The 16,678-nt window shown below is 38.6% G+C and overlaps 1 protein-coding gene across 12 annotated transcripts in view; it reads left to right on the plus strand.

The window, feature by feature from the left end:
- The window catches only part of LOC118161812 (poly(rC)-binding protein 3-like), a 522,442-nt gene that overhangs the window by 151,962 nt on the left and 353,802 nt on the right, over positions 1-16,678 (plus strand). The window lies entirely within an intron of this gene.

The raw sequence follows: 16,678 nt of genomic DNA on the forward strand, positions 1-16,678 counted from the left end.
TTCGTAGCCCTCCTCTGGACACTCTCCAACAGTTTCATGTCCTTTTTATACTGTGGTGCCCAGAACTGCACACAGTACTCGAGGTGAGGCCGCACCAGCGCAGAGTAGAGCGGGACAATCACCTCTCTTGACCTACTAGCGATGCCGTGCTTGATGCACCCCAGGACACGGTTGGCCCTCCTGGCTGCCAGGGCACACTGCTGGCTCATATTCAACTTGCTGTCTACCACGACCCCCAGATCCCTCTCTTCTAGGCTGCTCTCCAGCGTCTCATCGCCCAGTATGTACATGCAGCCAGGGTTTCCCCGTCCCAGGTGCAGGACCCGGCACTTGCTCTTATTGAACTTCATGCGGTTGGTGATCGCCCAGCTCTCCAACCTGTCCAGATCCCTCTGCAAGGCCTTTACGCCCTCATTTGAGTCCACAACTCCTCCAAGTTTGGTGTCATCAGCAAACTTGCTCAAAATACCCTCTATTCCTACATCCAGATCATTTATAAAAATATTGAAAAGTACCGGCCCTAAAATGGAGCCTTGAGGGACCCCACTGGTGACCGCCCGCCAGCCTGACGCAGCTCCATTTACCATAACCCTTTGGGCCCTGCCCATTAGCCAATTGCTCACCCATCGTATGATGTTTTTATTTAGCTGTATGGTGGACATTTTGTCCAGTAGGATCCTATGGGAAACCGTGTCAAAAGCCTTGCTGAAGTCCAAAAAAATCACATCAGCTGGTTTCCCTTGGTCCACCATACGGGTGATCTTATCATAAAAGGAAATCAGGTTAGTTAGGCAGGACCTACCCTTCACAAACCCATGCTGGCTGGGACCAATGACTGCTTTGTCCCCCAGGTGCGCCTCAATAAGTCCGAGAACCAACTTCTCCATGATTTTACCAGGCACTGACGTGAGACTGACAGGCCTGTAATTGCTAGGGTCTTCTTTCTGACCCTTCTTGAAAATTGGCACAACATTTGCCAGCTTCCAGTCTACTGGGACCTCTCCAAATTCCCAGGATCGTTGAAAAATAATTGATAGAGGTTCCGCGATGACATCCGCCAGCTCTTTCAGCACCCGGGGATGAATCCCATCTGGACCCATGGACTTGTAGGGATCCAGGTGGAGTAGCAAATCCCGCACACGTTCAGGGTCAGTTGGGAGTTTGTCATCCCCACCGTCCCGGTCCTCCAGCTCAGGGCACCCTGGGTCCCGAAGCCCATCATCGGCATTGAAGACAGAGGCAAAGAAGGCGTTAAGCGTCTCTGCTTTGCCTACGTCATCGTCTGTGAGGAGACCTTCCCTATCAAGGAGCGGCCCTATGTTTTCTTTAGTTCTCCTTTTTCCATTTACATATCTAAAAAAACCCTTTTTATTTTCTCTCACAGACACAGCCAGCTTCAACTCTAGCTGTGCTTTGGCCACTCGAACTTTCTCCCTACAAACACGAACAGCATCCCTGTATTCTTTCCATGACGCCTGGCCCTCCTTCCAGTAGCGAAACACTCTCTGTTTCCGCCTAATCTCCATTAGAATGTTCCTGGTCAGCCACGCCGGCTTCCTGCCCCGCCTGCCTGACTTGCGATATTTTGGAATTGCCTTATCTTGTGCTTCTAGGAGGCATCGCTTAAAGAGTGACCAGCACTGGTGGACATCGAGGCCTTCAAGAGCAGTTTCCCAGGGGACCTTACTGACTAGTTCCCTGAGCAGCCTGAAGTCCGCTTTCCCCATATCTAGGGATGAGGTTTTGGTGGCACTTTTCCTTCTGTCACCATAAATGTTGAACTCAACCACTTCATGGTCGCTATGACCGAGGCGGCCACCAATCACCACATCTCCCAATGTGCAGTAATGTAAACTTTTGAATCTGGGGTGTTCTTTACAGTGAAGAGGTTGTTCAATTGTTCAGAGCTGCCAGGCAGTCCTGCTGTTATGAAAACCTGGAAAAGCTTTCTAGCTTGCAGGCTGAGAGCTGGAGTGGTATCATTACCAGGTCTGGGATGGAAGGTTTGGGAGAGTTCTTGAAGAGACAGTATAATCCACAATGATTTCTGTGCCTGTACAGGGGAAAAGCCCCCAGCTACTCTTGGAGGACTCTGAAGGGCTGGGAGAGATCCTGGGAATTATTTAGTGATACAGTAATGACTTTCATATGAAATTCACATCTCCCAACTGCCAAAGGCAATAGGTTGTATTGTTCAAGCTCCTTGGGTAGGGGCAAGCTGGTAGGGGAACAAGGAGGAAAAGGTCTTACTTAGCTGATGCATGTAACTGTGGCACTATTATATTAATGGACAGTATCAGCTTTATAGCAAGTAAATTGTTGTATTGATCTGCAATATGTGCAAGAGTTGAGAGAAACAGCTGAGCACGTGCTAAAGTATGCTGGACTCTTTCTTGTGCTTATTGTCTTCTGTGTGTATACTTTACAAGTGTCCCTGTGAAAATTTGGGTTGAATAATAACTGAGAAAACATACACAAAACAGTATGATACCTACATTGCTTAAATACTTAAAAAAGCTAGAGCTGCACTAAAATACTACCCAAGAGAGAGAAGTGCTATATATACTCTACCATATATTTTTCCAAAACTAAAGGCTGTTGGCCAAATGTTAAAATAAACTATTTCCCCAGAAGGTAACAAATTTTCTTTTCTTATAGAAGCGTTTAGTGTTTATTTGCCAGTGAAAGAGAAATGTCACAGCTGGGAAAGGGATTGGAACTAGGGCGTATTTACACACTCAGAGAACTAGACCTCTCTCTACGTTTTCTCATTTGCAATTTCTACACTTTCTGAATATAGATTAACAATTTCTGATGCATTTGAGTTCTTGTGGAATTTTTTGGTACTGTTGATACTTCCATTAAAAAGAGCAAAACCTGGTAAACTATTCTAATGCATGTAACTGACCCGGGATGCATGAGAAACCAAAATTATCTTCTGAAAGGCAGGAATATGTACACGCATTCAAAATAGTCTGATAATGGAGAAGGGGAGGAAGAAAAAGTCATCTTTTCTTTTTTTTTCATCCACTTTTCCTCACTTCCTATTATTTTTGTTTTAAATAATAAAGGAATAGGTGGGAACTTAGAAAAACGCATCTATTTAGTTTACAAGTGTTAGATGCTTCTATGCATTTAAATTTTGTGTGCTCTGGCCTGGTGGCTAACAGATACTGTGTTCATATGGGTATTTTGGGTTCTTTCAAATGACTCTCCCTTAGAATAAGAATCAGTAATAAGTTAAAAGCATAGTCAAACCACAGTATTCTAGAAGATGTCTGCCTCTATATGGTTGTAGTAGAGGTACCATTTTCATTGTGTATTTGGAATTTTTTTTATGTTGTAGAACTGCTAGCAGAAATCTTGTACTTACTAAGTACACATTTTATTCACTCTGGACTGTTACAAAGTAATAGTATTGGAATTGTACCCCCTCAGTTTCCAATGTTTTAAATGTTTGAAAACTTTATAAGTGTTCCCTGCCCTTTGTTGGAAGGGGAAAGTAGGCATTTGCTTCCCTTAAAGTTGGAAGTAGCCAGTGATTCCCTTCCCTTAAATAGGGGCAGTTGTTAAATATCACTACTGACCAAAAATATGAAAGGATGTTATGCAGCGTGGGCTGAAAGTTGGTGAAACTCAGCTGGAAACTGGAAGGCTACCTGTAAAGAATTAGTTCTCTCTCCACTGAAGCTACCAAAAGTGGAGAATGTAAATTTAGCATGTCTGGAAAACAGGTGCTTAACTTAACGTCTGAAATAGTAGCTTTAGGTACCTATGTGAGTGTCAGTGGTGTCCTGGTGTTCTTACTGGGGGGGAACAACACATTATTACAATTTTTTGCAGTTCTAAGATTGCCAACATTTCAAGGCAGAAATCATCTTTCTCTACATGTCGCTAAACTGATGATGATTACAAGCAGAAAGATTGACAAAGGTCAGTCTTTAGGATTTTTATAAGCTGTCCAATCACTTACCTAAATTCTTTACTTAATACAGGGATTAAAAAGTTGAAATAACATTTTGAAATGAAGGCTTTCCTCCCAAATTAGTTCTAGTTAATTAAAGCATTTTTTTTGTTTTATTTTTACTTTAATTCATGTGGTCAGATACTGTAGGCTTTAAAATAATAATAAAAATTGTTTTGTTGTTGTTTGGAATATGAGCCTTAAAAGAAGAAATAAACTCTAAAATGTCAGTTAAAAGGCGGTGATATTTTCTGATCTGACCAATTGTGTTCTAGTTCTGCATGTAATTCTTCTGAGAATCCAACAGGATACATTGCATGTTTCTTGCTAATTAGCCAATTAGAGATGTCATAGTGAAGATCTATGGGGATTGCCAACATAGTTTGGGTATTGGTATTGCTGTTGCTGTATTAATATGGTGCTGCAACAAATATAATTTAAGCACCTGTTCGCTCTCAGTGAGCTAGCATTAGCTGCAAGTCAAATATGAAGTTCCTCTAACTTGATGAAATTTCTATTTTCTGTTGAAGGAGAGTGCTTTTCTACTTTTTTTCTGTGTTCAGGTTCTTGTTCTGAAACGTGAAAGTACGTGAGTCCCCAGCACAAATTAATCTTCTGTGGTCTTCCTTCAAGTGAAACTAACTTCCATGCTAATCTGTTCTGAGTGGCTGTCAAGTGGTTTGGAACACTTATTGATCCTCACCACAATAGAAAAGTGACACTTCAGCAACAACAAACTGTTTTTGAATGTTTTCCAATGTATTGCTAACATTAATGCTAACCAGGTTAGCACTTGGCCAGCTATGTTTTTGTTTCACATAATCATTGCTCTGTTCTATGTATGTTGTCTTCAAATATGGAGGTTACAGTCTAATTTATGCAGCATGTCAGAAACAGACCTGCAGTGTGTTGAATTTTTTGTTTGTTTGTTTTAAAAAAAGATTCCTTTGTCTTACTGTGATGTTCATGAACAGAGAGGTATACAAAGCCTAGTGCTGTGGTTTGTTGCAGTGCTGGAAAATGAGAGGAAGAATTGCTGGAATCTGTATTATATGTGAAGCCAAGACTGGGAGAGTGAGTCACAGAGGTGCTTCATCATGAATGGGTGTATGGGGATGGGAAGATTGGTATGAATGGACAAGTATATTTTTTGAGATTATAGATAAAGAAAGCCAGATTGCTACACCAGTCTTTAACCATAGATAACTTAAACATCTGTAATGACTGAGACCTGTGAGTACCTTATGACACTTCAGAGAAGCAGAACCTTGCAAGAGCTGCTTTTGCACTGGCTGGTCAGAGATAATACCTGCCCAGAGATGCTTTTATTGAACTAACTGCACTGAAAAAAGCACGAGAAATTTAGTGTGCCCTGATGACAAAGGTGGTAGTACGTGCGGTAATAGCAGCAAGTATGCATATAACAGGGACCAGTGGGACAGGTGTCGCAATCATTAATATCAGTCCTTTTCAGAGAAATATGTCAAACTTTTTTTTGAAGCTGAATTATTATTTAGTTGTTAAACTGTTAAACTATGGAAATAAATTAATAAAAATAAGATGTGTAGATATAGGACATGCTTTGAAAACACTTCAATTGGACATAGTCAAAATTTATTGTGGTGTATGCGATATGCTGAAGATTTTGTGGAGAACCCTGTATGTCCTCTGGTATTTGGGGTGAAAAAGTCATGCCTTTGAGTGGAATTGTTTGCTCCAGGGCATTCAGGAGGACCTTGGGGTCACAAACCAATAGCCAGATATCAATGTTGTCTATTCCAAGGGACTTATGTAAAAGACCTACAACTGTTTTGTTTTCTTTTTTAAGAAGAAAGCATACACATAAAACACTATTTGAAAAGTCATTTGAAAGCAGCAGATCTCAGGAAAGCATTCACAGAAGTAAAGTGTTTGCAGCTATTTTTATAAGGCTTGTGGCAAATGCATTGAGTTATACTCTTATTACCCACCCTGTTGTCCCTTCAGACCTACAAGAAATGTCTTTTGTTTTATGCCTGGGGCTGGGAGAAGTCTCTAAGATACAATTTGGCAGACAGGAGAGACTCTTGGCATCTTCTCCCGTGACTACTCAGAGATGCTGTCTGCTGTCTCCTCTGGCCACAAAGTAAAGACGCAGGTCTGGTAGCCCTAATAAATAGCAGCAGTTTGAAGACAGCTTGTTTCCAAATAAATTGTTCTGGGGGGAAGAAGTAAGGAAGGAAGGAGAGCAAGCTTCATGACCTGGGAGTACAGAGTATACCGTAAGCTGAAGGCTTTTTTTGAAGCCAAGGTGAGGCGTAGACGGAGAAAGGAGATGAGAGGACCAGGCATTGTCAAGGGGAGCAGAAGCAGAAACAAATATAGTCTTTGGAGGAGCCTTCAAATGAGTACTCTGGGTGAATAGAAGTGTGGAGGGAGAAAGAGAGTCTCTCCCACCTGTGTTTATGTTTTGTTGCTGCTTTTTTGGTCTACGTATAACCAAAAAGAACAACATCACAGATGTATCCAGGTTGTGACAAAACAGTTTAATCAACTGATGAAGATGTAATACAGGATTATTTCACTTTCTGTTGTGCTGAGAAACTGAAAAACCTAGGGAATTGCTTGTGTCAAAAGAAGATTTCAGGTTTGCATTTTTCAGTCTATTGCAATCAGGTGTGTATCTTGCAGTAGTGTGTGACAGACTGTCAGAGAATGAGTACTTTTAAATATTAGTTAAATTATTATGACATCCATCTGTTTGGAGTGATTAGCTTTTTGACATTTTTTTGTCCCCCTTCAATTAGTGCCTCAAGAATTAGGGCCCTCACATAGAATAATGAACAAAAATAGCAGCTGCAAGAATGCTGAGATCATTTTTTTTCTTTTCTTTTTTTTTTTTTCTTCCTTCCTGTGGGTTATTTGAACCATTTTAGGTCTAGTTTGCATCCATAGGTGCAATACCTACGGTAATCTCTAAGTGACTTCTGCCCTTATGTCAAGGAAAGTAAATACCCTTCTACCTACACCAATCCTCCACTACTGCCTGCTTGAATGTTCACAGCTGGCTCCTTTACCAAAGGCTCTGCACTCCCCCCAAGTCTGCTCTACCAATTGGCACTGCCCACAAAAGAATGTAGTGCTCCCTGTTCTTGTAGCATTTACTGATGGAGTCTCCTACTCCTACTGGGATAAAGCAAGCTTCTATGGCATTGAACAAAGCAGTTTTAAGAATAAAGGGTTGTTAATAGTTCAAATGTGTTTTGCAAATATATTGTAAAAATCACACCTTTTCAATGGTTTTAAAAGCACCACTTGTCTCAAACCTAAAAGCTTTATTGATGATTGTTTGATTTAGGGAAATTAAGTCTTTGGCTCTTCAGTCTTGGACTGGACACCTGGGTTTATGGAAGTCCATGAACCCCTCTTCTTTTTTTCATATAAATTCTACAAGCTGACTAATTGTTAGATTGGAAATTATTTCTTACTTGTCTAGTAAAATGGCACAGAGATCAGAAAGCTTTTGAAAATGTACAGTTAAGACTTTTGATTGGTAAACTCAGCAAATAGACCTCTGGAGCCACCCATGTGTCTGTTTTTAACATCTGGCAAGCCTGCACCTACCAGGACATGCTTACAAGGAAAGTGCAGCAGGGCTGTCCCCTGCCAGAGTCAGAGGGGAGCCCCATCTGCTGCCCTGTTGATGGCAAGGACTCTGCACAACTTGGTCCCCCATCCCTTACAGGAACATGAGTCTGGATCGGGGTTTGGGAAGGTCCTGCTTTCCTGTTATTATGCAGCAAGAGCTGTGCTGAGTGGGTGGGGAGGGGAGAGGCTCTCTGTGTTTCATAGCCCAAATAAAGGAAGCCCATTACACTCCTTACAACTCAAATGCTTCCTTCACTCTGCTAGCAAGGATGCTAAAGGCACCAAGCACAGGAAAGGTGCTTAACAGGTAATAAAGAATAGCAGTAACAACTGATGAGGTTTGGGCAGGTAAGTAAAGGGGGAATGCTTTGTAAATATTTAAAATCTTAAATCTATTTCAACTAAGTCCCTGTATACGGTACTGTTAATTACATAGACAACAGAAGCTGTGTGATTGTCTTCAGTCGCAGGCTTCTATTTAATAAGCTTACCATAATGTATTGCTATTAAACCTATTCTAACTGTGCACAAATTTCCAGCTTTTTCTTCCAAGGAAGCACTGCAAATCATGCTATAATAGTGAACCTAGCTGACCTAGGGGTAAAGCTACTTACCCCTTTTAGAGCAAGTGGATGAAAATACCTAGTGGCAGAGCTGGGAATGAATGATCTTGGCAGAGTACAGGACAACTGCAGCTGTACAGTGCAGTATGGCATGTCTCAGTGAGCTAATTACCCAAACTCTTGGGGGGAGAAGTCTGAAAACCAGCAGAAATGTTTCCACAATCACACCACTGAAAATTATTTCAGTGGTAGGCACTAAATCTTATTTGTTGTTCATTCGTGGTTAAGTCCAACCTGTTTCTTCTCTGTTGTACCAGCCCTGGGCAGAGAAACCCCTTACAGGAATGAAGGTGTTCTAATTGACATCAGAAAGCAGAGAGCAAAACTCATCCTAATGAAGTTATTTCTGAGATTAATTCTTTTGTTACCTTCATGTTTTTATTGATTTGGTTTAATTAATTTCTTACATACATGTATCTGCAATGCAACATCCATTTTTGAGGCTTTAGCAGACAGCTCTTTCATGTAAGGTATTAATGGTCATAAAAAGTAAGGTAGTGAGAGGAAACACTGGAGAATTGTTCTGTGAGGATGATATTGCCCTGGAAGCAATTTTCTGCAGATAGGGTAGTAGTGTTTGGGATATTATTTCTTGGCTATTTATGAACATAAATTTCCTGTCTGACATTGTTTTGTTCCAGCTTAGAATTAGACTGTAAGATGGAGTGGTGAAGTAGAAGCAGTGGTGCAGTATTTTGACCCCCAGCAACAAGCATTAAATTCTGTGAAATGTTCCTGGTTCCTGCTGTCCTGTTAATTTCGTTAGAGCATTTTCAGGTTTTGCTAAATATTTATAGAGGTGAAATATCTGCAACACAATTATTCACGGTCAAGTGAGACTTTGTACCACATGAAAAATGTGAATTTTGGTATCCACAGATACTTCCCTTTGTAGAATAAGACAATATAAATGCCATGAGGTGGTCACATACCTTTGTGTCTGTCTGACTGTTCAAGGTGGAGGTTAGGTAGAAGGAAAGGGTCAATTATCCCGCCTGCCTTTTCTTTCTTTCTTGGTGTTCTCTAAGTTCGAAGCTACATGTTTTGGAGAAAGTTGAACCTTTATGTGAAGATCCTTATACAAGGGATGGCGTATAATCTGTCATCACTGAATTGTCATGGGGATAAAAGAACAAGGCCATGCGTGGGGGGGAGGGAAGGCCTGGACAAGAGCTCAGAACTGAGATAGAGGGTGGGTGTTAAGAAGGGAGCACAGTCACTGTGGGAGACTAATTTCAGGAGAAATGTGAAGGCTTCCAAATTAAAATGTTTTATTTGGTTTTAACACCTTTCTTTTTCAAGTAATAGTTCTTTCAAATGAAATTACATGGTAATGCTTTTATTTTTGTTTTTGAAGTTGTTAACCTCTCTTCTCTGAAAGTCCTAAGCTGGTTCTGTTTAGCCACAGTTACTTTTCTCTCTTTGGAGATGTAGAGGGGCAGAAACTTGAAGTCTTTAGAGGGTCCAAGTTCTCCACTTAGTTCTAGCTTTATCCGTACTCCCATTTTGGGAGGTTCTTTATTTTTTCCTTCTGCACATGTGTATTAGTGGGGAAAAAAATGGTAGAGAATAGTTTCTCTTCTCTGAGGAGGAATTGAATTTGCAACCTGAGTGAGGGATGCTGAGAAGATACCTCTGATCAGGTCCTGGTTCCTGCTTTTAAAAGAGAGACAATAAGCAAACTGCTACAGATATCCACTAAATACAAGCATGAATAAACCTTGTATTAAGCCTTGCTTGAGGTGAGGAGAAGCTGTTTTGAAATGTTAAGGTGTTTTTGGTTAAATTTTCAGGAGAGAATAAAAATGTTAGGAGAGAAATAACATGCATAAGGAGCAAAAAGTCAGGGAGAAGTTTGCTAGAAATAGCAACATTCAAAAAAAAAAAATTCTCCAACCTGAGAAATGTCTCCTGTAAGTCATAATTGTATGACTAATTTATCTTTTTGTGCTCATTTCTCACGTTGTTTGATGACTGAGACCTTTTAGCCATACACGTAGTTTGAAGAATAGCTGGGTATTTGACTTTTTAGTATTTAAAAAAGTTCCTACAAAATTGTCATATAGACAGAAGAAGTAGGATAAGATATACATAACTTAAGAAGTTTTATTTCTATTTCATGCCAAGATTTGTTTAACATTTTGATTGCAATGTGTCTGTTCCGCAACACTGCCCCTCAGGAAGTTTAATACATCTTCATTCAGTGGTATTTGTTAAAGACTTGAAGAGAAACTTTAATTAAAAGAGGTTATCAACGCTCAAAAGGTATATCTTCCAAGGCATCAGATTAATTTTTATTCTCTAATGCTTTTTATTGGTGACCTCTGCTTTGAGTTTCATCTGGAGAATGTCAGCAGTTCTTAATTGAGACCTTTTCTAAGTTATACATAACAATCCTAATATTTGTGCTTTCAGACTGTTTTCTTTAGACTGTTTTCTTTTTTCTTTTTTTTTTTTCTTCCTCCTCTATGAGTTGGAAGATGCTTCTAGCTATATTCAAAAGGGAGTCAAGAACCTTTGGTGCTGAGTGGCCACAGGTGCCTTCCAGAGTGTTGCAGGGGAACACCAACCTTGTGTCTGGCTCAGCTTTGCATGAGCTGCAGAGCACTGCACTGGCCATGGAAAGGGCACAGGCTCTCATTAGAGCACAATACCCATGCTCAGTGATAGATGTTTTACCCATAGAAAAATAAACATTTGTATATGGTATCAGGCTGCAGAGTCTGTTCAGAGCGCCTGCACATCTGTGCAGATGTGAAGATGAGTCAGTATGCCCATCTGCACTATAAAACGACCTTCTTCAATCTCTTCTTTTTCAGAGAGCAACAAATCTTTCATTTTTAGTTTTATGAAACTGAATGACTAGTGCCTGTTTCTGCCCTAACCTTGGTCATTGATCAAACTTGATTCTGTTGAACGCTTATTTTAGATATGTAATGTTATGGTAAACTTGCCGTTCCTCTTACATATTTTTGTCTAAATACCTATACAGACTGGTCACATATAACATGGTATAGGCTCTATGAGATGAGAAGATTGGAAGGTAAGGAAACATCTATAATGGGAGTCAAGAGAAGCCTGAGATTTGAACAATACATTTTTGAAGGATATCTTTCATCTTTCAGATTCTGCTTTTTGTTGAGAACTGGTGGTCTTGAAGTACAGATTGTGTCTGTAACCAAGAGTGGTGGCAACAGAATTGTGCTAAAATTAATGCCCTAAGATGTTCACAAATCCTGTATGCTAATATGAGAAGTATAGGATTTGATTACTGGCAATGTTTAATAGATGAATGTTCAGCTTTTGTATATATAAAAAATCCTTAACATCCTCATACTGATGCACATAAATAGAGAATACTTTGCTACTTAACATAAAAACAAAATCTAGCATTATGTAGGTTTTTAGGACATCTCTCTTGATACACAACAGATGCTCTGATTTGAGAAAAACAGTGAAGTAGGTTTGATTGTGCATCCTTGCTAAGACATAAATACACTAAGATATTTAGCAGATTCCTGACTGGGAAACATATGGAAATGTGTGTAGAGCTACTCTTTCTTTTTAATAGTGCAGAATTGTCCTTGAAAATAAGGTATGATGCCCAGATCGACTCCTTGGATCTCATTCCTCTCAAGCCTAATTGCAGCTGGAAAGAGAAGGATGCTGAGATATGCATGAAACACTGGAGCTTGCATGGTCTGTGGGATATTATGATTCTTTTTATAAATAATTTAATATGGATTAAGAGATCTTGGATAAGGAACTGTATGTGAAAGTCCTTTGATATCAGAGTCATTTTGGAAGGAGTATTTTTGCTTAAGCCTCTGAGTAACTACATGAAGAGGTTATAATTGAGAGCAAGATCCAGTGCCTAGAAGCTGAGGAAAACTCAGACCGTGGAAATAAGGCACAGGTTAACAGCAGTTCTTACCACAATTAGAATACTGAAGTATAAGAATTCTAGTCAATATCATATGTATGGGCGGAGAATACTTCTTGTCCAAGCATATCTCTATATGAGAATGATACTTTAATAAGCATATTAAAATAAACACAAGAATTAAGTAAAATCTTTAATTTTATACAAAGAGTAAATTTCAGTGATACGATAATTTTTTAGATTTCTAGAGAAGTATTGCTAAAATGGTAACTGTTTTATGATTTTATGTGATTATTCCACAGTATATTGTTGTGCAGGCATTAATTTTGACACTCTACTCATGCTACGCATAGATGAGTTGGGTTCATGACTTTTTAACACATCACCTTTTGGAGGCTGTCTGCTGTTTTATTCAGACTGTGACAGAGATTCTAGGTTTTCCTTCATCCCTAAAGATAACTGTTTCCTGCAAAGTTTAACACACAAACACCAGAATCTGTGTCCTCAATACAGAACAAAGACAAATGTCAGTGAGTTTCTGAAGTTATGTTTCTGCTCAAAGTAGAACACCATTCATAAGCCAAGATTTTCTGTATCCTTCTTTCTAAGGCAGAGGCATCCATTCCAGATACTCAAACATCCTTTACTTCACAAATATGATTGTAACTTAAAAACACCCACTATCTCCAAAGTCCATGTGAGGTCCAGTGGCTAAGGAAAGAGACCAAACTGTAGGTAATGTGGTACAAAGAAAGGCTAGAAGCTACTATCCTCTCTTGGTTCTAATAAATTTCCCTTTTTGTCTCTTTGAGTTGTTGGGAAAAGACAATGAAATGAGACAGGCTAAATCTACTCTTCTGGGTAAAGACACAGCCTTTTTGGTTTTGTTTTGTTTGTTTTTGCCTATTCAGTTCTCACTGACGCCCCCCCCCGAAATGAAAAACCTGGATCAGAATGTTACCAGGTATTGTGTGTAAACACGGTAATTCCTTCTATGCATTCTTGAAGTGTGTATGACTACAGAATTTTGAGAGGGACTAAAAGTATAGTAATTGTGGACTCATGCAGTCTAGCAGACTACTTGTGTGTATTCCCACATATCTGAGTGTACGTAAAACAAACCAAAAACAATGCAGGCTTTTATATGCATGAAGCAATGTTATAAGTTGTCAGAATTTCTCGTATGATGTATAACTTCAGTATAAAGAAAACATCATTTCAGACTTACTGTTGCCTGAAATTTGGTCTAGAATGCATGTTTTCAGCTAAATGTGACAAAGCAAAGCTAGAAATATGGGAACAAGACTTAATTTATGTTGCCAGGATTTAACTGAATACTTTGGGGCACCTTGGAAAAAATAAATGGAAGAGAAATATAAATATGTTATCTTTAACCAAGTATTAGGTCCATATTTCCCTAAGGTATATATTTTGAATGCTATTAAAAATGCTTTCTATTGTATTTTATGAGGTTTGGATAAGCATGGGCATTATTACATTTGCGAAAACATGCTGCATGGAATTATTTGCTTGTTTGAGAAATTCAGACTGAGGTTTGACTTTCTAGATGCTCCTGAACAGACCATCTCATCTCTGGGCTTGCTATAATGTTTAAGTTCAACTTAAATTTTGTGGGAAAGGAAAGGCAGAGGCTTATAGGGAAGACAGAAGATGCAGTTACAGTTCTCAAAGGAAAGGAATGTGTAGCAATACCACAGAGAGCCCAATGACTAAAGAGTCCTCAGTGTGGGGACAAAGTATGAAGATTTGTAATGTTCATACTTAGTAATCTTATATACTTTCTACATGTGCATCCGTGAGTTCCTTTACCTGAAAGGATATTTATTCCTGACTACAGACTGGGGGGGAGGGGAAAGTTCAGATCTTGAAGTAGTTAAAAATAATAATAATAATAAATAAAAGAATAGGTATTTTGTTTTTGAATTTGGATGTTTCAATTCACCAAAAAGAATGTGCCTTTATTTTAATATATTTTTTAAGAAATCTTTTAGCCTAAGAAATCTTATAGCCTTAGTGTTTTCTTGTTTTATGAAATGCTGAAGAACTGCTTAAAACTGCTCAAATTCCCTTAGTTTAAATGAAAATGCAAGGAAAAAAAAATTCTGTGGACTAGAAGGCTTAGAGACCTATGTCTCAGTGGCTTATTGTTTTGTTTTTAGTTTTTCAAAAATAATGTGCATCAGATATTGCAAAAACGTTATGCCTTAGGGCCAGTTTCAGGATCTTGTTTAGTTTTGCATCTAGCAGTCTGCAAACAGGCATCATGGAGGCAACAAGGATCTTGTGGAAAAAAATGAAAATGAAGATATTTATCTTCATCTGTCGAATTTGTTTTTTTTTGTGCTAAAGAGAAGCGCTCTCTTAAAAATTACATGTGTGTCTAGAAAACACCCTAAAGCATGCTTAATAGCATGGGATTAATCTACATAGCTTTGTTTTCATAAAGGTATTTATTTCTACACACTGAACACAGCTATAAATATCATACAACGTGAATAAAATATGATTGCAGTGGGAAAATCATTTACATATTTTCTGTAATGATTTATTTCAAATATTAGCTAATCTACTTTAAGTGCAAGGAAGCATTTATACCATCCATATACTAATGAATTATTCATTAATCCTTTTGTTTTAAATGTATCATCATAATTTTATTTTTAAACTTATTAAAAAAAAGTTGTAAAAATCTCCAGTAATTAACAACAGGAATACTGGCTGTGATATTTCACATTCCTCTCCCAGTCCTAAAGCAGCTCTGTCCTTGGACTACAAAATACCTTTCTGGAGAATGGTCTGGTGCAACTGAGGCCTGCTCCTTAGCCACTCAATTCTAGAAGTTTGTCAGAACTTCCTTTGGTGGTATCTCCTTCTGTAAAGATGAAGGCAGAAAGACATCCTGGAGTTCAACTGGAACTGCAATTTTTTTCTTAAGATTGCAATTTTTCTTTTTTCTTTAAAAAAAAAAAAAAAAAAATGTTTTCCTGAGGATGTTGAAACTCGCCTGTTGTTTGCTATGGTCAGTTCTAAGTATTTTGGAGCCTTAAGCTCTCATCAAAGTTAGGTAAACATTGGCTTACAGTAGTGAAAGGATCAGAATCAACGTCTTCTAGGGATACTGCAAAACACTTAAATAACGAAGTTCTGTCAAGTCAGCAAAACTGAAAACTTGTCCTTACCAGAGTGGGAGCTCTACACTTCTGGTTGTTTTTCCATGTGATACAATAAAACAAGGTTTTGTTGTGTGTGGTCACTTTAATCTAGAAAGAGCATGACTGAAAAATGGGACAACAGACTTCTTTAAAAAAAAAAAAAAAAAAGTAATAAAAAAACAGAAAACACCTACTGACTTTGCCCTCAATTTTAGTGGGAAGCTTATGAAAGGATCTTAACTCAGCTTGTTTATTCATCCAATCCACTCAAAATTTGTCTTTTTTATTTATTTTCCTTCATTAGATTGCCATGGGAGCATTATTGTTGAGATACTTGAACTTAAATATTCACAAGATATTTCAATTAAAATGAACTCCTGTGCTTTCTGGGGCAGAGCATGGCAGCCTGATGCATAACTGGGAAGAAATACCACTATTCTGACTTTATTATGGATGATTATTGTTGTTTTGCTGTTTGTTTCTTAATTTAAAATCAATGAAAACACACACACAAAAAAGCTTGAGATGCTTGCCTTTTAAAAACAATAGTTGCCAATGTCTCTGCTAGGGTCAATTGGAAATACGTAAAAATGATGAGGCAGCTCTATTTAAATGAATGGACAGCTTGTTCCAGCAGAGGATTTGCCCTAGTATTTTGTTCTTAAAATTCTGTAAGCTTGCATGCAAAACACTTGTTTTTACACCTCAAAATAGACCTTTTTGCAAATGCCCTTCAGTCTCATAAGTGGCTTAATGACAATTATAAGAGCTGATTTTATTACCAGTTGGAATTCTGTTTTGATTAAGTGGTGTCATGAAATCAAGAGCCTTCCACCAAACCTAGTAGAGTTGCACCAGTAACTCTGTGCCATTGCTTGTGCAGTTACAGTATGTACCTACTGTGCACACTTTTCCTGGGTTGTTTAGTAGTCACTCCTTTGCTTTTGTGGTAGCGTATTTTATTACATCTAATTTACAGTGCAGGCTTTGTTTTCCATTGCTTATTGAATGAAGTCAGTCGCAAATGTGAAAGTAAGACACTTGTGTAGTGAAGAATGGATGTGCTTCCCTTTTCTTTTCTTTTCATTAAAAAGAAAATACCCTCCTCTCCTCCTCTCATAGCACTGAGGTTTGTTAGGCAGAAAGTGGGAGAACTTGGTAGTCATGACACAACAGACTGACTTGAAAAGTTTCCTGCTTTTCCTACTTCTGCCATCACCATTATTTTGATACACTTAATCCTTATGCTCTCAGTTCCCTTATGGGTAAAGCGTGGATAGCAAGACTTTCTTGTCTGGAGTAATTTTAGAGTAAGTTGATTTTTCTGTAATGTTTTATTTGCAGTGTTGAGTTTTACAATAGAAACTACAACTGTAAGGAGAAAAGTATGTAATAGTATGTGAAGGGT

The sequence above is a fragment of the Oxyura jamaicensis genome, chromosome 2 (assembly GCF_011077185.1).
Source record: "Oxyura jamaicensis isolate SHBP4307 breed ruddy duck chromosome 2, BPBGC_Ojam_1.0, whole genome shotgun sequence".
Lineage (NCBI taxonomy): Eukaryota > Metazoa > Chordata > Aves > Anseriformes > Anatidae > Oxyura > Oxyura jamaicensis.